Source organism: Monopterus albus, unplaced genomic scaffold (genome assembly GCF_001952655.1).
Source record: "Monopterus albus unplaced genomic scaffold, M_albus_1.0 scaffold118.1, whole genome shotgun sequence".
NCBI lineage: Eukaryota > Metazoa > Chordata > Actinopteri > Synbranchiformes > Synbranchidae > Monopterus > Monopterus albus.
The window spans coordinates 43,812-59,202 of NW_018127998.1; the positions used below are offsets into that span (position 1 = coordinate 43,812).

A 15,391-nucleotide genomic window follows, 5' to 3' on the forward strand; every position below is an offset into this window, starting at 1 on the left:
GGTTATTTTGGTTGCGGTTTACAGCACAGTATAGTAAGCCTGTGGCAGAGACAGATTTCTGAAAGGTGTAGTTTCAAAAGACTCCCTCTCTTGTCATTTCATGATAAAGAGCCAAGAGACTGACAAAACTCTGGCAAACCCCAAAACACAGCAAATGTGCAAAACATGTACCAGAGCCAGACTGTGAAACCCTTGACCAGTAGCAGCCAAGTGTCCTGCCATAATGCGTTGACAGGACTGCGCCAAGCATCTGCCAGGTGGCACATTTTAAATTAACAGCAATTAAAACATCAAACTCAACTAACAAGGCAATGACTTCAGTGTTAAGCAAAATCTTGTCCCATTTTTAAAAAAGAATGCCATGAGGGAGTTTCTTCAAATCTGACACAGGTGACTGCTTGCACTCAAGAGTAAACTGGTTCCATTTTGGTGGTCAAAGGTTAAGATCACAGTGACCTTGCACCTGTCCAATTCCCGCAGATTGAACTGACTGGCTGAGGTATACAACCACCAAACAGTACTTCAAGTTTCTTGATAAGACGAGCTGATAAAATTTGTATTGTTTGTTTGTTTAGGCCAGAACTGTGGCAATAAACCTTACGCTGCACCAACTTTACACATTCACTTAGTAACTGATCTGCAATGGAGGTAGCACAACTGCTCACGCAACTGTCCAGGACAGGACATTCACAGAGGCACCAATGCTCTGACTGCAAACATAAAAAAATACAAGCATCCACAATGACTGTGATCATCAAGGACAACAACATGGCAATAACACCTATACAGTGTGTTAACAAAATGCAAGTGCATCATAAGATCCTGCTGATGTCACTGCTGATCTGAAAGCAGTGACTGAGATAAGGATGTCAAGAATCTTCCTTACATGTCACCTCTCTGCAGAGAAATTAGAGAAAAACGTGTCCCTCTTCTATCTCCTTGTGTGGTGACCCAAAGGGCGGTTAGGAAAGGGTCACTGACAAACCTGCTCGTGTAGACAGAACAATGCTTATTTTCACCTGGAGCTGAATGTGACTCAGCTATTATCATGAGGAAGCCTTGAAAAGGGGGTTGTGAGGTGCCGGGGTTTGAATGCTGATCGTGGAACTGCGGGGACCACTTACAGCCAAGTGCCATGCATCCTCCCTCTCCCCTTCAGCACAAGCCCTTTCCCTGTCCCCTGATAGGTCGATTAATCATTCTGTCACAGAGACAGTGTCCCAATCTGCATGTACAGCTGTGTGGAGAAAAATGTGAACAAGGACGGGGCTTCTGCAGTGTTGCAGAGAGGTCACAAATACTCTTGTTTTAAAAGGGGAAATACATAGAGAGTCAAAGTATGAAATCTATTTTTTAGTTTAACTCCAGTAAATAAATGGCTTGACATTTTGGGAAATATTCTTACTGATTACAAGGCTAGATGAGAAGATTGATACTAATCTCATGTATATTCAAACACTATGCTATAGCCAGAAGCCAGTTAGCTTCACTTTAGAGCCACAACAACAAGTTGGTTAATCGACTTATTCACTTGAAAAAAAAAAATTCAAGTTTAATGCAAAGATGTGAAATATTTGCTGGTTTCAGTTTTTCATATATTATAATTTGTTTCTTGTTTCTGCCACATATGACGATAAATGAAATACAGTATGTTTTGGTCTTGGACCGTTGAATTTTTCAGCAGTCATAGCCCTACTTAGCTACTGGAACTGAGAAACAGCTAGCTCTGACTGAGAAAAAACAAAATCTGCCATACAGCATCTATAAAGCTTACTACTGAACATGCCTCATCTCATTTGTATGATCCTTTCATAAACCAAAGTGTAAAAATGGCAATTTTAGGTTCTTACACATGGCTGCCAACTGGCACAACATCCATTGACATCCATTATCTATACAACTTATTCCTGAATAGGGTCGTGCAGGGCTGGAGCCTATCCCAACTGGCATTGGGTGACACTGGGATACACCCTGGACAGGTTCAGTGCCACAACATACAGTATATTGTTGTTTTTACACTCTGGCTTTCTGTATGGATAAAAAAAAATGGTTATGTTTTTATTGGTGATTTTTAAAGGTGCTAGCAGACAGATTTTCTTTTGACTGGACAGAGCCAGGCTAGCTGTTTCCAGTCCGTATGCTAAACTAAGCTAACTGGCTGCTTGTTGAGGCTTCATACATCCTGTACCACAGTGAGAGTTAGCCAAGCTTCTCATCTAGCTCTCTTTGTCAAAAACATATTTTCCAAAATGTAAACTAATCCTTTAACTTACTGATTATATGTGTACCTTTCTATAAACTAAATCTCAGCATAAATGCTAAAGATTGCCACCACAAAACATCTCCAGAATGATGTAACACAGTGACACACTGCCCTGTGTTGGCTCGGTTCTGACCATCACAAACCCCCAAGATCATAGAGCTAAAATTGCTCTTATAAATCTCATAACAAAAACTGGAGTGGTGAAAATGCCCCATCAGCGCAGCAGGATGCTGTGACTGGTGACAGCGCCTGACCATTTAACACTGAACTCTCTGCCATTGTCTGCCAGCAACACACTGTAACATGAGCTGTGGCCAGCACTGGATATCACCTGGAGTGAGGGATGCTGACAACAGCTGAGCAATCACAATTGCACTTATGTTAATGTGTCGGATGAAAATCACTGAATCATTCTCATTCTGATATGGGTTTTGTGTTGTCATCTTGAACAAACTTCTGCTTTTGGAATACTTTAAAATACAGGCAGAGAGGAAATATTTCAACACAATGAAGCAGCAGGAAATAGCAAAGCAAGTGTGATGTGGGTGCAAAAGGACACACCCACTCACGCAGCACAAATTCTGCACAGGTAGAACAAGCCTCTTCTCTTTCTGTTCCTCTGTGAGCAGTTCTAGCATTCGAGCACCAGCTGCCTTCTTGGAGGGAGCTAACAGAAAAAAGAAATCAGATTGGTGAACTTCAAAGCATCCTCTCATTTTTCTTGTTATGTATGAGAGACTCTGAGAGCATTTCTCAGTGTGAAAGCCTGTGGGAGCGGCAGCCTGAGGTACAAACTTAATGAGCCTGCCTGAATGTTTTAGAGCCTGACTAGAAAGAACCTTCAGAAGATGCTCAGCATCAAGTAGTCTCCTGTACTCTGGATATTGGATACATAAACATGTATGCAGGTGTATACCCAGCTGTATATAAACATATCATATTATTCCTAACATCCTCCATGCTGTGTTTGTTTACTATTCTTCTGAAACCTGAGTCATCACATGACCAAGCCATCGACTGTCGCTGATAATTACACCACCAGAGACTCTGAGGAAACAATAAACCGGGTTTAGATTTCAAGATGTTACTTCAGGACACAAAGCCTTGTGAAGACAGAAGAATATAAAAGTGTCTTTATGCATAATGTGAAAATTATAGTTTGTTATGTTTTGAAAGGTTCACAAAATCCTTGGATTCTATAACACCTCAAAAATAATACTTTGGTTTGCTGGTATAAATTTAAATCCAATTTAAATCCAATTTGATTTAATGAAACCTCTGTTGTGCTAATGATGGGCCTGATGCAGAACTGTGGGGTTGAACATCAGGCAGTAGGAGGTACAAGCAGCCCAAGATAGGCTTTGTCCTTGGTACTGTCACCTCAGTGCTGCCTGTGCTATACATCCCGTGAGAGACAGCAGAAAAAAAAAGCATCCTGCAGCACTTTATGAAAATCCCCACCCCTCTACTCTCTGTACTCCAGAGCAACACTGTCGGCCTCTTCTTATGTCTGGCCACTCAATCTCAAACGATAACGAGTGCTTGTGTCTGTTCTGTTAAATTGTGGATACAGTAAAGTAAATGTGAGGTATTTTAGTGAGGTGTGCTGGTTTTGGCTTCACCTGGTTGTTTCTCAGTGTTCAGGGAGGTTGTGAGAAATGCTGGTGTAGCTAAAGGGGTAGGCAGAGAATCTGTCAGCAGGGCAGCCTCCTGGAAACTCTCCAGTAAAGAGGTGCTACACCCACCAGGCAAGCTAAATGAGGCATGATCAATGAGAATAATTTAGATACAGAGCTACACCCCTCTTCCAGAAATCCATGCGGCGATGTCCCTGATGTGATATCCTAACAGACTGCGTGAAGACAAGGTCCATGGCTAGATCCTGGGGCAGATCAGAACCCAGAGGATGTTCAGCATTTCCTTTCATGAGGCTTGAGTAAAGTTTGGACCACAGGCAGTAAGAAGTAACATGCACACAGCACCTACAGGACATCATGGTAAAACCAACAAAAAGGAAAGTCAGGTGCTGCCTCGTTAACTACAGCAACAAGCACACGCCTTATCTGTATTTCAAATTCCTTAAAGGAAGTAAACAAGCAATGCTAAGAAGAGAGCTGAACACTCCCACTTACCAACACTATCGTAATTCCGTAATCCTGTTCTCCACAACAGGCTAACCCATTCACCACAGAGGCACTTAGGGTTACAGTGCCTAAATAGTGTCCCTTGACTGCTCTCCCATCAACACCAGAAACTGCAGTCCTCTTCGTACTGTTTCCACTGCAGCACTACTTGTTCTTTCACTCTCTCTCTCACACACACACACACACACTCACTCACTCATACTCTCTGTGACTACCCCCACCTCTGTTTCTGTCAATCCCCTCCTCCTCTGCCTCTCTCCTCTCTCTCTATCCATTTCACTGAAAGGATCCCCCTCCCCTCCTTTCCCCTCCTGCTACCCCTTGCTGTCTCTCCATCTTTCATCTCTCTCTCCACTCCAGCGCTCACTGCTTGGCCGGCTGATTTGTGATGCTGCTCACAAGGTGCTGTATGCAGCAGTCTGTGCCCCAGTCCAACACGTAAGGGCAATCCAAAAGCATTAGCTGCTTGGACAGTAGAGACATATGCTCTATTGTCCGTGCAGCCCCCACACCCTTATTCGAACACCACCGTTGCTTTGGAACTTTACTGGGCTCGGATATGTTCCTGAGCTTACTGGGCTGCATCTGCATGGAAAAAAGAGTAGATGTAAATAAGTACAAAGAAAAAAATGACATGCTGTTGATGAGACCTTTAGATAATAGGACAAATCAAGAAGAAGCATGTCATTCACTATGCGCTTACTGCATCAGTAGCTTGCTGCTGAGACTCTTTCTCTCCTGCCATCTATATCTATTTATCTGAATTGTGTCTTTGGATTTGCACCACTCTCAGAGTCATAGGAAGATTTTAATCCTATGACAAGGGCACAAATATGTGTAGGTTGTATATGTCTATTGTATATGGCATATATACTGCATTTACTCTTTTTCATACAGCTTTATATAAGCTCCTAAAGGTTAATAAAAAGGGTTTTGAGTAGGGATATAAATACCCTTAGCTCATAGTGCCTTGTCCCTTTATAGATGGCATATTACTACATAAATCTGCCAATTTAATGGCATGATGCACTCTTTCACTTAACACCAACACTGAACCAGACAGTTTGGAGCCCTTTGGGTATTACTTTGTCTCACCAAGGATTATCATTGTCCCCTGAGTGAATCAGCCTCCTTATTGGCCGGCAATAAGCAGTGGAACCAGAAATCAATAAGGTGTCAAACTCTAAAAATGGGAGGGCAGCAGAGAGAGAGAGATAAATTACTTTTGTAATTTCAAAACATACTGTAGAGAGAGGAATGCAATTCATTCCCTGTGAGTGGCAATACCTGCTTTCTACTGACAGCCATGCTGAACATGGCTGGTGGTTTGGAAATAGAAACAATCTTGTAAATGGAAAGGTGACAAAGCTGACTCACAAATAAAAAAAATGGCACAAGTACACTTCTGTGCATCCTGTTATACTCTTAATATCTCCACCTAACATATAGGCAGCTAAAGCATACACACTGACAAAAAGGTTGTCTGGTGTTATTCTTGCCAGTGAATCCCATGAAAATACCAACATTGTGTTAGTCGGTCTCTCTATATTTTCTCACTTCCCTACCATTTCTGTGGCTCCCAGCCTCAAGTCTGTTTACTCCTAATGAGCATCTTTAAAACATGGTCACAAATGTATAGTTTTAGTTCTAAAGAAGGCTCAGTGATTTTCCATAAAACTGGGCATTGTAGCTTTTAACAAATGTTACTCAAACAGGAGCAAGTAGTGCAATTGTTGGGCACTACTTTCAATCGTGGATTGATACAGTGGGCACATTTGTTGTTAGTGAGTATTTACAGCAGCAAGCTGGTTTATATATATTACTAATCTTTAAAAAAGTAGGAGTGGCAGTGTTATAAGTAAGGAAGAAACATGACAGTCAATGCAACAGTGTAGCTCGCTGATGTCTACAGTGCAGAGGTATAAGGTAAGTCAAGATTTGGTTACACAGACAATGCATGTTAACAAGTTAAATTCATTATTAACCTTTTCATAGGATTCGCTGACAGCAGAAATTTTGTAGTCACAGAGGCAAAAACAAAACCAGAAAGTGGCTGTTTCAGCTCTTCTCGCAGCTCTCCGCCTCCATATTGTTTTGTGTAGGGTGAAAGTAGAATGGCAGCCCTCAGCTGCACTTTGGACTAAATAAAGCTCAGTTGTTTCTATTCCTTCATCATCTACAATGTGTGGTGGGACATTTAGGCCTTGCTATTGAATCTATGACAGCTTGTATTCCTTTGTGCATACTTTTCCACACCATAAGAGATATCTCATGGCCAACTGCCCTAAGGCCCAGGCTGGTCTTATTCCGTGTCAGAGAGGAAACAGGATATTGATCCAACCAAGACTCATAGTGTTCCTGGTAAAGTGATGGTGAGCAACACTGGCACCTGTCCCATGAAACATAAAACACAGAAGGGTAGTGTTTTATAGCAACTGATGACAAGTATGAATGCTCTCATCATGGTTTTATACTGCTGACTCTTGCTGCGACAGCAGACACCAAATACACTGACAAGCTAGTAATCATCAGCATATTTTCACTGAGGGAGAAGGAAGAAAAAAACTCACTGGAGCTCACAGACATGTATTAAAACCTTTTAGTCAGTGATTATGGGAAGCCATTAAAATGCAGTGCCCCACCCAGCTTTTCTACAATATCACATGTAACTCAGTGGGTTTTCTTGTGCAATAAATAAAGTTGCGTAGCTGTATTTAAAAAGGTGACTGTAGTTCTGAGGCAGAAACAATATTCAACAGAATTTCAACAGGATAAGAGTGAAATAAGACAGTAGACAAGATGACAAAAAGATTGTGTTTCTTCTTTCCTTTGCAGGTGACATAGCCAAAAGAGAGAAAGAAAAAAAAAAAAGCTAAATTTGAATAAAAAAGATATAGCACACATGCACAATCATATGACAGCATCTGGTGTTTCTTTTTATCAAATGAAGTCTCAAGACTTATGTCTGCGATAGCCTTAAACGTGAAGCGGTGGAGCACTGTTAATGCTTCCCCGATCTCCAGATCTTTGCAGTGGCTGCTGCCTTGTACAGTGCTGTGGATGGCAGTCAGGAATTAGATCTGTTACTCAGTCTGTGCTGGGATGTGGTGCTGCAAATGTCAGGAAATCCAACAATGAATGCTTTGTGTTTCACTGTGTTGACCCATTTTAAATCTGGCAGACTGAGAGGAAAACCTCTCTGTTAGTGGCAGGTTTTCCATAGTATGTCTCAGAACGTCTGTTCAAAAAAATGCTACAAATCGTGGTGCTGCAACTGCACACTGAAAGGATAGTGCAGGTGAAAATGCCATCTTAAGCACATTGTTCTATATATTGTGATGACACAATATTTAAAGCAGCTACTGTATATTAACAATGGATCACATCCTTGTACATAAAGGGTCACTCCTTACTGTATATTAAAGTCACAAAAACTTCACCAGACTCTGCAGTCTGCAGTCAAAAGCTACAACCTCCAGCAGAGCTGCACCCAATCGTGCACCATGGATTCTCATTCAGCAGATGCTAAGCTGATCAATGCTAATAATGATGAGGCTGACACAAGGTAATGAGGGTCGAATAATGGCAAACAGAGCCAGTATAAAAGCAGTGGCCAGAAACTGCCCTTCCAGACACGGCTGTTGTCCGCTGGTTTTATTAGCTTTGCTCTGTAACCCCTGAGACAATGGCGCTCATAGAAATGACTTGGATTAATCAGCTGAATGCTGGAGTGTGCACAATATGCTGGAGAATGGCGCACAAAGAGCCAGTACAACAGTAAATCGTGCTTGTTCACAGTGGGCTGCACCTTCATCCTTACCATGCCTTCCCTGCTCGCTGCACAGTGCTGAGGGCTCCCTCCTCCCTGGCACATGCAAAGCTTTGCTAAGAACAGATGGAAGAGAGGGGGAAACCCAGCACATGTTGTTTCATGCTGACACCTAGTGGAGTCCAAAACATGTGATTACTCAAGGCTCACATCTATTTCCCTATACTGTAGTACTGATTTCATTTTTTGGAATGGATAGTGTATAAATATTTTTTCTGAAATAATTTGGTGTGAAATTTAAATAACTGAATTCTACAGACAGCATTTAACTACCCCACACAGATTTTTCCCTCCAGTTCAATTAGTACTTCACCCCAGTGCTCATCAAAAACATCCAGCCACAGACAATCTGCTTTCTGGGCCATGCCTTCAGTGGACAGTAAGGGCACTGGGTGTCTGAAATGTCAAGGGGTGGATGATATTTCTTTGAGTGGATCTGCAAATGAGGGAGGCATATGACAACGTGCAGTGATTTGACAAAGACAGTGGTCAAAGCAATTACACTGGATCACACTGATGAAGTTGAGAATCCCCCCCCACACACACACACACACACACACCCCACCTCCCACCCCATCTCCAAGCCTTTGAGTTCACAGCGCCTGCTCAGCTCTATCTATCTTAGCTGGAGGGATACTTACAGCCAAAATCTTGAATCTTGAAAAGTGGCTGGAGGTAATCACAGTGAGAATGTTGTCACTCAGAAACCCTGAAAGAGAAAGATAATTTGAAGTCAGAGGGGCAAAGTTCTGTCTTGCAGCCAAAGATTTATTTGTATTGCTTGGAGTTCTGGGATTCTATCTTTATTTCTGATTTAACTGAAATCCCCGAGAGCAATTTGACAAATTTGAAGCTGATTTCTAACTTTTGCTAAAGTTCAGTCCTCTATGTAAACACACAGTGTTTCTCTGACTTGAAAGCAGTTAAATGTTTGTTTCATAAACCAGGGCAATACATCGCAAACACTTATCCTTGTTACAGTAAAAATCATTTTGAGCCAGGAGAAGAATATTGATATCATCTAAACTGTGTATATATAATGCAATTTCCTTTGTCTTTTTCTTTCTTTGTTCTCTCAGCCTTATCTTATTTACTTGTCGACATGTTGGCTTATGGAACAACATTGTACATACACACTGAGAGCCACAGTACCAAAGTCCACTAAAGCCTGGCCAATAAAGCTGATGCTGATTCTGATTGAAATCTGTCTCCCTGTCACAAACACATGCTGATATGCTTGAAGCCAACTGTTCTGATACACAAAAGCGCAGGACAAATGAATCTGTTACACATAACGGCTCATCAGTTAGTGAATTAACTCATCGTCATTAGTGTAGCAGCACCCTAATCACGGTCTCTTTGAAAAATGGCTGAGAACTGACATGCAGTATGGACCTCTGTATGTACTGTAAGACAGCTTTCTAAACCATGGGTCCACACAGTGTTCACAACATAAACTTCTAAAATATTCTAGACTTGGTCTCTCATTTGAGATCTTTCTTCTCTAATATGTCCACAGTGTTCCAGAGTTACCCCCATCAACCATTTACTCTATCAATATTTTAAGTGTTCATTTATTTATAAGGAAACCCAGACATTCCTAGCTGTTGTATCATCTATTGTAAAAAATTATATACTCAGATGTTAAAGGAATAGTTGAACATTTTGGAAATGTTCTTATTTCTTGCCTTGCCAGGAAAATTAATCCGACTATTATGTCTGTACACTAAATATGAAGCGACAGTCAGCAAGCTTACCTTAGCACAAAGACTGGCTGTTTCAGAAGCTAAACAAATCCAGGCCCCAGCACCTCTAAAGCTCAGTAATTAACATGTTCTACCTACGTTACACCTCATTTGTTTAATTCAAACTATTCTTTTTCATTACCATGAATTTGCTGGGCAACCAGTACAAATATAATGTGTAAACTGGTGAAAAAGTGTAATGCATCAAAAAAAAAAAAAACACCTCTTGCTCTCTTTTTTCAATTACTACACAACTATTTCTGTCACTTCTTGTGTGTACAACCAAGTGCAACACAATAAATGTTTTCCTAAATGTCTGGAATTTGCATATTTATCCTTGTCTGTTTCTTTGTCCCTCTGTCTCTATGATGTCCTCGAGTGTGGCCAATCTGAAAACACCTGAAAATTTGGTTGGATAAAAAAGTCAAACAAACTAGTTCCTTACTAGCATAACCTGACCCTCAGAGGTGATGAAAGACTGATATTTTTACCTCTGGACAGAGCTAGACTAACTGTGTCTTCTAGTCTTTGCGCTAAGCTAAACTAAAGGTTTGTAGCTTCATATTTAAAGCACAGACATCGGACTCGTCTCATCTAACTTGCAACAAGAAAGTAAATAAGCCTATTTCCCCATATGTTGAACTATTTTTAAGGTACTGTGACACAGGTAGATCTAAGGGGCTTTCTTACAGTAGCACTATAATATGATCCCGTGTGCCCTTCAGTATGCTTGCAAATCACAGTTTGCTGACCAAAGAATTGAAAACCTTTCCACCTGTGTTCTTCTGCAGGCCTTTGAGGATGTTCCGTTTGTGACCCAATTTCTTTCTCCTATTTTGGCAAAACAATCAATTTCATGAGTCACTGGACTTAATTGCTTTATAGTAATTGTATCATGAAAGACATCCACAGGGAGAGATAACCAACTTCAATTTGTGCACTTCAGTGAAGGAAAATAGCTCAAACTGTTTAAGTCTGTCGTCACCAGAACATCATCTGTGAATTACGTGTATTGTACTTCATTTTTACTTTTCTAAACATACTCAAACAGTTCATTTCCCCCTTGGAATAGTCTTTAAAGCAAGTGGAGATCATCATTTGAAGCTGTTGGTGCCATAAAGCCTATGATGAAAACAAACATTGTTAAAATACTGAAAAAAGCTGTTTCATATACCTTGTGCAGGGGACCACTGAATTCAAAGGCATTTCTAGACAAGAAGAATAATAATTTCCTGGCACTAAAATACCTGCAGTTCTCATACAAACACTCTGAAACCTTCAAAGAGTCTTTTGCAGCGAGCTGAAGGGCCACAATGGCAAAGAGGAGAGCACTCCAAGAATGCATGTGGCATTTCTTCTTGGTTTCAAATAGTAATGTCAAATGACAATGACTGAATTCAAAATCTAAAAACAAAAACACTCACTCAGACCGGATGCGAATCTCAAACCTTAATGTAAAATATTTTACCATAACCTCAAAGCGGAAATACATGGTTATCCCATGAGGACAAATATAAGGTGAAGTATCACTCAAAAAAGAAATAAAATCTTGAAAATCATAAGCTAACTAACTAATGCAAGCCCTTAAAGATCGGACATACATTTAAGATGTAACACATCAGACAGGAATTTTGAAGGGACCATTCTCTTGATAGGAAAGTATGACTGTATAATTTAAATGTTGGGGTTTTTGCCTTTGGTTAGTCAGTGTAGGGAGTCAAGTTATTTTTAGGGTTTTTTTTTAATTATACCTCATATTAATTGCTGTTCATATAGTCATCAATATATAATGTTACGAAAAAGCTTTTCAGGCTGCATTCTAGTAAAGTTATACATGAACTAGCCATCACATATTGTATGCACCAATAATGACTGTTCTGTGACATTTCCTCGAGTGTTATCTCCTGATTCCATTGCTAAAGTATCATCACACCATTATTATCAAGATTACCATGACAGACTGCTCTTTTTCATTTGTCAACAGCTCAAGCTGTTGAGCCTTTTTTCTGCATTTTTAAGTGAAAATTACTCCTGAAGCATTGTGCTGGCTGCCTGTGAAGGCTGTCGGTTTTATTGAGCCTGTCCATGGCTGTGAGCTTGTCCCATTGATTAAACAACTCTATGGTAAGAGACATGAAATAAAGATTTCTTCTAATATTCCATATTGCTGAAAAAGCAACTGCTGTCCAAAAGAAAAGAACACTCTCATTTATGTTGCCTCTTATTGCCCAATAGATCAGTTTGATGATGAGAACCATGTAGTCCAAACAACTGGAGTCACTCAGCACCAAACTACAGCCCTTCCAGTTCTTTAATAAGATTACTGTGCAGCTTCTCATACAGCACTGGAATTGCAAAGCCCCTGGGCAACCTATGTTTTCCTTTCTCTCTGTCTGTGTCTGTCCCTAAGACACATGGCTCTCTGTGACTGTTGCACCTACTCAGACAGGGAAGGAGGGGGGATTCATATGGGGGAAAGGGAGCATACAAGAGACTTGTGGGGACTCTTAGCTGCCTTGAGCTCTCTGGAGCGTAGCGCATGAACACTGGGAAATGTGCATGTGTGAGTGAAGAGCTTTGCACACAGGAGGAATCTGGCCCAAATTTAATCTCTCTGTTGTGACGATGGAGGTTTAGAGGAAAAAAGTGCCGTGCCTGCTGAAATCCCACTGGCAGTGCTGCAATGCAGGGGTTTAACAAAGAACCAGAAGGCAGACGAACATATGAAAGAACTGGCCTTCAGATGACAAACAAGACACACATTTTCACATAAACACAAGTACACACAGATGGGCAAATATGCACATGCAGACCCACAAATACCAGTTTAATTTGAGCTGGGTAAAAGGTTTCTGAGAGGCAGGGTGAGTGATGTCAACATCACGAAATGCCATGAAGCCTACATGGAGTTTTATAAAGCTAGATTATGTTAAATGAGTTAGTGCTCAGGTGGGTTTGTGTAGCACTGTGAAAGACAATAAAGACTAAAGAGGTAAACATTAAGGTTAGAACTGATGAAAACCTCACAATCACCCAAAAGTCATAAATGGAAACAGAGCTGGGCATAGTGCATGTTTTTACTATAAAGCCTCTAAAGCTTCATATCTTTAGTATTTCTGTATAATAGTACATAATCAAGGATAAATAACCTCACCTCACCCACTTGAAACACTGAGCAATGCACATAGATACACACAAGAAATGCATAGTGAGAAAAGTGAAATATGTTTGGCAGAAAATACCGTGTTAATGTAGGACCCTGTTACTCAAGGTGAGGAGCTAACTGATAAAATATGGCTGATTTTTATGTTGAAAGTTTTCATCCGTGAGCACATCTTAACACATCTTAGTCTGAATAGAAGTGTGAGAGCTGAAGCGTGATGGATGCCTGTGCATATGACACACTGCTGACTGTGGGAGTCTTTTACATTCAGCAGAAACAGCCACATTCACTGGTGGTACTTTGTTTCTTCCTGATATGAAGTACAATAAAACTAATCTGACTGCTTCCAGTAAAAGTTTTAACAAAACCGTGATCTTCAGAAAACATACTCATGTTATTACAACTTTTGCAAAAATCTACAGTAGCCCTGGTGATTAGCACAATGACTGGTTTAGAGGCACAGGTTAAAAACATCTGTGCTGGGTTTAAGATCTATCTCAATTAAATTTCAAATGTCTGCATTCAATCAATTTCAGTGGTCTGTCTGGTAGCAGTTAAAAAGTAATTGTTTCATCAGCTGCATGACACAGCAAAAACACAAACAAGAAAGTCTTTCTGGAAAACAATGAACATACTTTACTTGTTTGAAGGCAGTGCTATTTGTCACAAAGCACTGTCCATAAAACCTGATGTGGAGCAGCTACTTTCCTCCGGCCACCTGCTTCACTGGGAGGCAAGTCCTTTGTTTATGTATAGAAATAAGGCAATTTATCATCCAGTCCCAGAGAAATGGTCAACAGCAGGGACAAAACAGCACACTTCCTGATTATTTGTTCTTTCTTTGCCTACCCACTGAATAAAACATAACACTACAAACAACACTAGACAGAAAGAGGATGTAATATATTATCAAGGAAATAATGAAATGTATCAGTTTACTTTCTGCTTTTGAGCATTAACACTGCATAAATCTAAAAGATGTGCTGCCAGCTCTGACTGTGCAATGTGTTATTTGAGTTTATTATCTTAATTGAAATCATTAGTTCACCATTATGAAGGAGGACAGTGTGCAAAAAGACATATGGAAAAGGGAAGAAACATTCACAAGCCCCAAAGTCTCTGAATTAGATGCTTCCTGAGAGCAGTGTAGCAATAGAAAAACACACACATTCCCCAGGGCACCAAGATCCTCTTAGAAATGTCAAATAGGTTTTAGTTATGTACTCTGCTAGCAGCTATGTCTTTGAGACAGCGCCTCTCAACACAACAAACTATACTACCTACTGAGGTCTGTCTATAGCTGGAGGAACAATATGCCTTCATACTAATTAGTGAGTTCCACAATTCTGTTCAAAGCCAACCCAACAATTCATCTTTGTTTTACACATCTTTGTGTAATGATTGCATTACATAAGCTGGAGGTCTAAAATGGCTGAGAAGGAAGACTGCAGACTTGTTATGACACTATAGAATTGATAAACCTATCAGAAAAGGGTGGGTGTTCTTTGTAGCTTCTTGCAATGTGGTCAAAGGGACTGTAGGACAAATGACAGATAAGCTGCAAGTGGTAAACAGAGTGGCTGCTCATGGGGATCATTCATCTTCACATCAGCAGTGAGCCCCATTATGAGGCAGGCAGGCCCAAATCTTGGAAACCACTGCGCCATTAGTCAAACGCAAATCAAGTGTGGCAGAGACCTCTGGTGATGATCTGCTCACACCACATAAAAAATGCTGTATAATGTTGGTGTCCTCCAATCAGTCTCACTGCCACTTTCTAGCAATCAGAAAGGTCTGTTTACGAATGATCTGCAGCAATAACAAAAAATAAAGCTGTACTGTGAACAAATGTGTTTTACAATGTCATTAATGTGTAAATATTATTCTAATGCGTGTTGACATTGCCTTTTTTTAAACAATCTCAGGGGAAACATTAGAGTATAGCTTTGTACTTGAATACTTTTGCCCCAGTGCAGCACTGAACTGCAAGCAGTGATACCCCCTAGCACCAGAATCTGAAGGTTATCTGACATCATTGTGAAAAGGGCCCATTATGCCATTCAGTCAGGATTTAGAGTCCATCATAGTACAGAAACCGCATTGGTGAAAGTCACCAATGATCTTCTCCTAGCCTCGGACAAGGGACTTGTCTCCATACTTGTCCTCTTAGATCTCAGTGCTGCTTTTGACACCATTGATCACAGCACCTTACTGCAGAGACTTGAACATGTTACTGGGATTAAAGGA

The 15,391-nt window shown here is 40.6% G+C and overlaps 1 protein-coding gene across 3 annotated transcripts in view; it reads right to left on the reverse strand.

Moving 5' to 3' along the window:
• LOC109966767 (synaptotagmin-2-like) overlaps nucleotides 1–15,391 on the reverse strand; it is a 58,912-nt gene that overhangs the window by 19,886 nt on the left and 23,635 nt on the right. For 2 of the 3 annotated variants that reach the window (XM_020611891.1, XM_020611889.1), the window contains exon 3: nucleotides 8,878–8,945. The gene's annotated coding sequence lies outside the window, so the exon portion shown is untranslated. Of the gene's footprint in view, nucleotides 1–4,395; nucleotides 4,581–8,877; nucleotides 8,946–15,391 lie in introns of those variants that run through there. The other variant, XM_020611890.1, reaches the window with a different exon arrangement.